This window comes from Lonchura striata, chromosome 5 (assembly GCF_046129695.1).
Source record: "Lonchura striata isolate bLonStr1 chromosome 5, bLonStr1.mat, whole genome shotgun sequence".
Taxonomy (NCBI): domain Eukaryota; kingdom Metazoa; phylum Chordata; class Aves; order Passeriformes; family Estrildidae; genus Lonchura; species Lonchura striata.
In genome coordinates this window covers 40550923-40557812 of record NC_134607.1, presented here as the reverse complement: position 1 = coordinate 40557812, position 6890 = coordinate 40550923, and positions in this window count along the sequence as shown.

Sequence of the window (6890 nt, the reverse complement as noted above, 5' to 3'; positions counted from 1 at the left end):
CATGATCTTCTCATGAAGTAGAACAACATTCTTGAAGCCACCTCTTCTAAAGTTTATGCTACTGCAGCATACCCTCAGTGTTCCTGGAGTGTATCCAGTTAGTGGCCTAAATTCAGCTGATGCACAGCCACTCTCTCAGCTCAGGTGATTCAGGTGCCTATAAATGTGTTGATGTTAGTAACATATTCTGCTTGAAGTTCCCACAAAACAATTGTCTTCTCAGAGACATCAATCAGAAGCTACCACACACTAAAAGTTGATGTACTCACACTTAATGCTGCTTCAGAAGATGTTTTCACCCTAAAATAAATAATAATCCCCAGATGCAGTGAAAGACCCAACTGTTTAAAATGTATTACTCCCTCAATAAATAAACAAAAAAAAAAAAAGTCATTTACATGACAAGACTAATACAATACTATTTTGCTTCTAGTTATGCCTGGTATCTCAGCATATGAAGCATCTCCAACAATACTTGTCCTAAATATATGTTTGGAAGAGACAAAGATCCATGAGCAAAGATTAAATAAATTTTGGATTTTGTTTCTGGCTGTTGTAGTTCATGTACACAATGAGAGACCAAAAAGTTGACAAGATAGTTCTGAAGGGACATCAGCTATTTCTCCCTTCTAAGTTTATTGTATACCTAGGTCCATTTAAGAATCATTATCGTGTTTAATTTTCTTCCTATCTGTTATAAACAGACATAAATATTTAATTTAAACAAGCATCTTCAAAGTGTCTGCTGGCAATCAGTAACAGGCCCTTCCTATACAAATACAGCTGGATGTTTTGAAATCAAGCATGATGAACTGTGAAGGTACAAACCAAAAAATGTTAACTGCACATTCTCACAAAGCTGCATTTTTGAGGCAGTATTTCAACCCTCTGAAATATGAACTGTTTATACTGCAATGACTCCAGCAAAATGTGCGCTCCTTGGTGGGTGGCTGAATGCTCTCCAATGATGATTACAAGAGGAGATCTTAATATTCAGCCTGCTAGAAAAGAAGAACTCTGAAGGATGAGGGGGTGAAGGATGAACAGTAAAAGCAATTGTACTATTTTAGCTGTCTACAAGTCTTCATCAGGGCTCATTGTGATCTGTAGTCTTCATGACGAGTTCAGTCACTGGTGCTGGGGCGTTGCTTCATCCTGCCCATAAGCAGGTACTTACATTTGGTCAGATGGATTTCTTCTTGAACATCAGTTGAGTATAAGTGATCAGTGCTATGCACATCTGCATCATCAATCTCCTTGGAAACAAATTGTCATTTTTACCATTTTTTCTTTTTATAAGGAGAGCCAGAATTAGTAATTTTCAAGAAAAAGTAATTAATACTATGGAAACTTATTTAGTTGCTTCTTAGAAAAGAACATTTTTAAAGGGACATTAAATAATTAAAACTAAAGCATGGTTATTAGTGAAATAAGATTATTTTACATTCACTGCATCAATAGTAGAAATAATTACTTCTAAGCTTTAAGATACACCAAACACAAACATTTCTTTTTACATGTTAAACCACCAGAAGCTATCATTCCTCATTCTTTGGTTTTTTTAACTGCACAGAAGAAATTTATGAGGAAATAATGACTGGACATAATTTTTTACCTCAACAAAGTTTATAAAATTTCTTTGACAATTGCAGAGTACAATGATGCATAAAAAAAGGTCATGATTAAGCAGACTGACCTAGGACAAGTTACATAACAGATGTTTTAGCTAGAGAAGCATATGTATTATACATCTGACAAGCTTCTGTCTCTACTTGCTTTCAAAGCCACAGAAAAATGATGTCTTAGTATGCAAACTGAATAAGAAAAGAAAATGCTATATTTTGAAAAAAATGTTTACTACATCATTTCAGCTGTCAGGGAACAACTGCAATTTAAAAGCATAACAAATTGAAAATATTTTTACTCTTTGGATACTATTAGCACCATCAGTAGGTAAGTAACAGAAGCATAGTTTGAGTCATTGCACCAAAATTTGTATTTGCAAACAAGTTCTATGGCTATTCCAGAGCCTTCCTTCTGGTCAGGAATATGCTGAGAGTTGCATTGGATCCTGGGCAGCAGCTGAGGCAACTCTGAAATAGGTCTGTCAATTACCAGTCAATGTAAAAACATTGCATGCCCAGATCTGCAGTATATGTTGGTTTATCTTAAAGCTTTTTCCATGACACCAGGAGACTGCTCCCACCAGTGCTTTCCATACCAGATAGCAGGAGGAGGAGATCTACAGTGTTTGCTTTCTAGAAATGTCAGCCCCGAATGCTGGAGCCACACACGTCTCAACTTTGTGTCTCAGCATTAAGCTGGTTCTCCAGCTCTTTGCGCCCAAAGAGGAATGCCCAATGACACCAAGGCTACATCAAAGACTGCAGCAGAAAACTGTCTCTATTTTCTCTGTCTATCTTACTGCTATGAAGCTCCCTGCAAAAGAATTCAATGGATCATGTGTGGAAAGGTTGAGAAAAATAATAAAAATCTGAATCTAGCAAATGGAAATTGTAAATATTTACATTTATTATATTATAAAGGAGTAAAAGTTATCTTGTTCAACTGGAATCTGCCAGATAATTGAACCATGACATGTCTACTTAAATAATTATTATTTTGATAATAAATGTTGATATTAAAATACATTCAAAAGAATTAATTTATATGAAGTTGCTAATGCCAAACATTAGATGATGTTAAGGTGATTGTAGTAAATGGAAGAGATGATTGTCCGAATATGTCCAATATTAATACTCAGAATTTAATATCTACAATTAGTTCAATTAAAAAATTTATCTTTGTTTCAAATAATTACAAGCTTTATTATTGTCTAGTTTTAGCTTTCATTAACTGCAATCAGGAAAAGATCTGGTTTTCTTTCAGGTTTGGTTTTTTTTAATGTTATTATTTAATAATTCAGCAGAGATGGCTTGAAATTAGATTTAACTAAAATTACATTGAAGTGGAACAATTACAAAACAGTATTAAAAAAAGAGTTATGCTTGTTGATTTTCCTTCTATAAATCCGTTAAAGAGCCTATTGAAATTAAGAGCAACTGAAAATACCTCTGGCATAAATTATCTCTGCTGACTTTAAATGGGGACCATAAACTTACCCCATTATATAGACTAGAGGTTGGTACAATGGAGATTAAAACAGGGAACCAAAAAAGATGAAAACTGAAGAAAAACGTTGTCTGTGGACCCCTTTCTCTACAGGTCATGGCAAACACAGTCATCAGTTCTTCTAAAAGAAAATGAATTCCATCTCATTAACAATTATATTACTTGTTTAGAAGGAAATCAAATATTGACTAAATTCACTTAAAGGAACTCACAACCACTCCCTTTCTTTAGTAATTTCAACAGCAGGAAGACATGTTCTCTCTCCTTAGTCATCAACTACTGGAGTGTGTGCTTAGAAAAGACTGGTCTCGGTACCAGTCACATTTTCTTGTCTTTATCACAGCATGTTGGATTTAGCCTCTAAATGCACATTAAAAAAAAAAAAAATTAAATTTCTTCATTGCTTTCTTTTAAAGAATCATGTAAATATTTAGCAATGTGAAGCAATTGTCATAAAAGTGAAACATATTACTGGGTAGTTGACTTAGGATGTATCCTCACTATTTCAGTGCAGCAAATTGCCAAATCTGTCCTGTTGGGATGAACAATTCTTCCTGACTCCCTGGGGTTTGTTACAGTGAAGCTAGACTTTTCTGTGAAAGTATTGACAGATTTTTAACTTCTTTCTATGCAATTAAAAGAATGGAAACAAAGTGGAAGAGCACCACAGGAATCACTGTGCTCTCCAGAGAGCATCCCACAGCATGTCCTGTAGATGACTGATGGCCCACAGAGCACAGCTGAGGAGCTACAGGAAGAGAGGTGGCTTTGTAATGAGCCTCTTTTGCTTGCAAGTGACTTATATCTGCACTTCAAAGCACATTTTGCTACCATATATTTTATGTCCTTTACAAAAGTGACGCAGACTTTTCTTCAATTAAAATTTCAGCACTGAATAATAGTTGTGAAATCACCATAATCCTTGTTTTTCACATTCTACCAACCCACAAAATCACATTTTCACAACATTTTAGGAATAACCAGGCCATGTAAAGAAGAAGCAGACTAATTTTCCTCAAATCAGGATACTAAACTGAGAAACTACAATAACAGCATTATAACTATAATAGAAGCATTAATATTGATTGAAATATTATTAGAACTAGCAGTATTAAAACTGTTATTTTAATTTGTCCTTATTAAATTTCCCTTCTTATTTAAAAGCTATCTTTTAGACTATACAACTTCATAATCTGATTTACTTCTTTATGAAAATAATAAATGAAGTTGGTTGCATTGCTCTTTAATACACATTGAATAATTTTGCACACACAGTAAATTCACAGATTAATATGTTATGCACTTTTCTGATTATGGACATAAACAAGATACAAATTATGTGACATATTATGTAGGAGAGATAAAAGGAGTAGTTAGGCAGAAAGTAAAGGCAGGAAATGTCAGTATCTCAGGTATGAGGTCACTCACCACTCTTTAGATAGGCTTCATGGTGTACATTTGTTTGAACAATATTTTCCAAAGAGCAGCCAAAGCTGCTTTCCTTTGCTAAAGAAATCACCCTTTAATTTAGAACAATTTTGGAGAACACTGAGAAATCTGATGCTTTAAGAGAGCTGGTTTTCCACCACAGATAAATGACATACATTTGAAATTCATGCTCTCTTTACTACACACTTCCTTAAATGCAAATTGGCAATTTATCTGCATTCTCAGGTAATGCCCAGAAACAACTGGAATATCAGAACAACTACTGATAAGGTGAAACTCTATAATAAAATTTTCTGTAAGTCACACACACAAAGGTCATTGAATTATTTTTAAAAGACAAAAAGAAACATAAGAAAATGTTTTCTTTGGCTATTAGAAGCTAGTGAAAAATCTTTCTTTTTACTTTTTCTTGACAAATTAAAACAACATAGCTCAAATTATTTTGTTCTTAAATAGTAGTGCAATTAGTGGGTATTTTTATTCTTTAAGTATCAGTCATTGTTCCATATTTATCATCACAGGCATTTATATGCTGTGGATAATGCCTTAATGTAGTATCAAGTTGGAAAATTAAATGGATTTCATATGAGTGCACAATTCAAATCTCACTAAAGGAAATGTACAGATCTTCTTCTACCTTTTTCATGTACATATCTATATGTACAACTTTCTCACTTCCAAAATATAGATAAATGGTTGTAGCTTTATCATGATTATTTTTAGCAACATATGTTGCTAAATATTGCATGAAATCAAATTATTCATGTTATTCAAGGAAGCGTAATGAAACCATCCACCTTTAGGAAGAACTACTTTCCAATTACAAAAATAAACAAATACAAAAACCATTAAAATAAGCTACACAAAAATGTTTGCTTTTAAACACAGTAAAATTAGACTATTTTACCTTTTCTCATTCAAAGTTGTTTTCCGAGCTGTGCCCTTAACTGTGTTTATATTGTATTTATTTTAGTAGAAGAATGATTATTTTTTTAAGGAAACAGTACAACAAACAGTTTAGGCTTAAAAAAATCTCCCCAGGGCTTTTGTTTAAAAAAACTCCAGAAAGTTACAACTACAGGACCTATGAGCATACCAACATAGTCTGAGTGTGGTGCCTCTGATATAAGGATTGTGAAGTTTAAATTGAGGAAGTTTATAAAACGTCAGATATATATACATGTGACAGAAATGTGTCTGTTGAATCATAGCCCTTTAACAGACAGATTCTAACAGGATCTGAAAACTGATGTAAGTTAATTCAGTTTTAGAATACAGGCATTCATAATAAGAATAATTTTTAAAGAAACAAAATTATTTTTTGCATTCTTCTATTTTAGAGCAATAAGACTAAGTAAGGTACTATTTCAAAAGAAAAATATGAGGATAATGAATATCTTTTAGTCTCTATTTTTATTTTTTTGCTTTTAGCATGACAAAAAAATAATTTAATTTCAGCTGCCTAAAAAGTAGCAGTGTAGTAGCCTCATATCTTAGACTCCCTTTACTGTTATCATCACCTTAACAAGGAGGTTCATTTTTCCTCTTCTGAAAAAACATCACTGTTTCTTCCAAAGAAAGCTGCTCTGCAATCCTGTAATATCAATAGCCAACATTCTGCAACCTGCAACCCCCTGCATAAAAAGTCAAGAAGTTTACATCTGTCAAAGCCAAGTTAAACCTTTCCTAGGTATTTGGTCGTTCTGATTTTACCCATCCACTTAGACTGTGGTTCCCTCTCGTATCTTAAGCACCAATTGCATCCAGAACACAATTGTGACATCAAATGACTGCAAGGAGGAGTGGCAGCATGGGAACATTGGCCATCCATAGGCTCAGTTCTGTCAGTGGAGATCATGCCATAACTGGTTTTTGGGGATGTGGACCATAGAATATAAATTATTCCACAGTCTGAGAAAACAGGCTTTCTGATCTTGCTCTTTCGATTCAGAACAATACAACTGTACAAGGCAGCAAGATTTTCCACAGTATTAGAAACAGTAGTACACATTAAGGAATATATTTTTTTTTTAATTTTAGTTTTCTTCTTTGAGGTGAGACCCAGCTGTCATATCTTGAGTTCTAATAAGAGTGGAAGAATCTTATTTTTATCCAGTCAAAGCCAACTAATGAACTCCTCAAGAAAAATAACCTATAAAAAAATGCCAAAGCAAATAAAAAGTCTGACATTTCTCAATATACAGTTTTCACAGATAACTTTATTTATCCAATTCAATTTTTTACTCCTGAAGCCTTCAGGATGAAATACTGATCCAGGAAGGCTTGTGACTGTGAGAGGTTGAAAAATG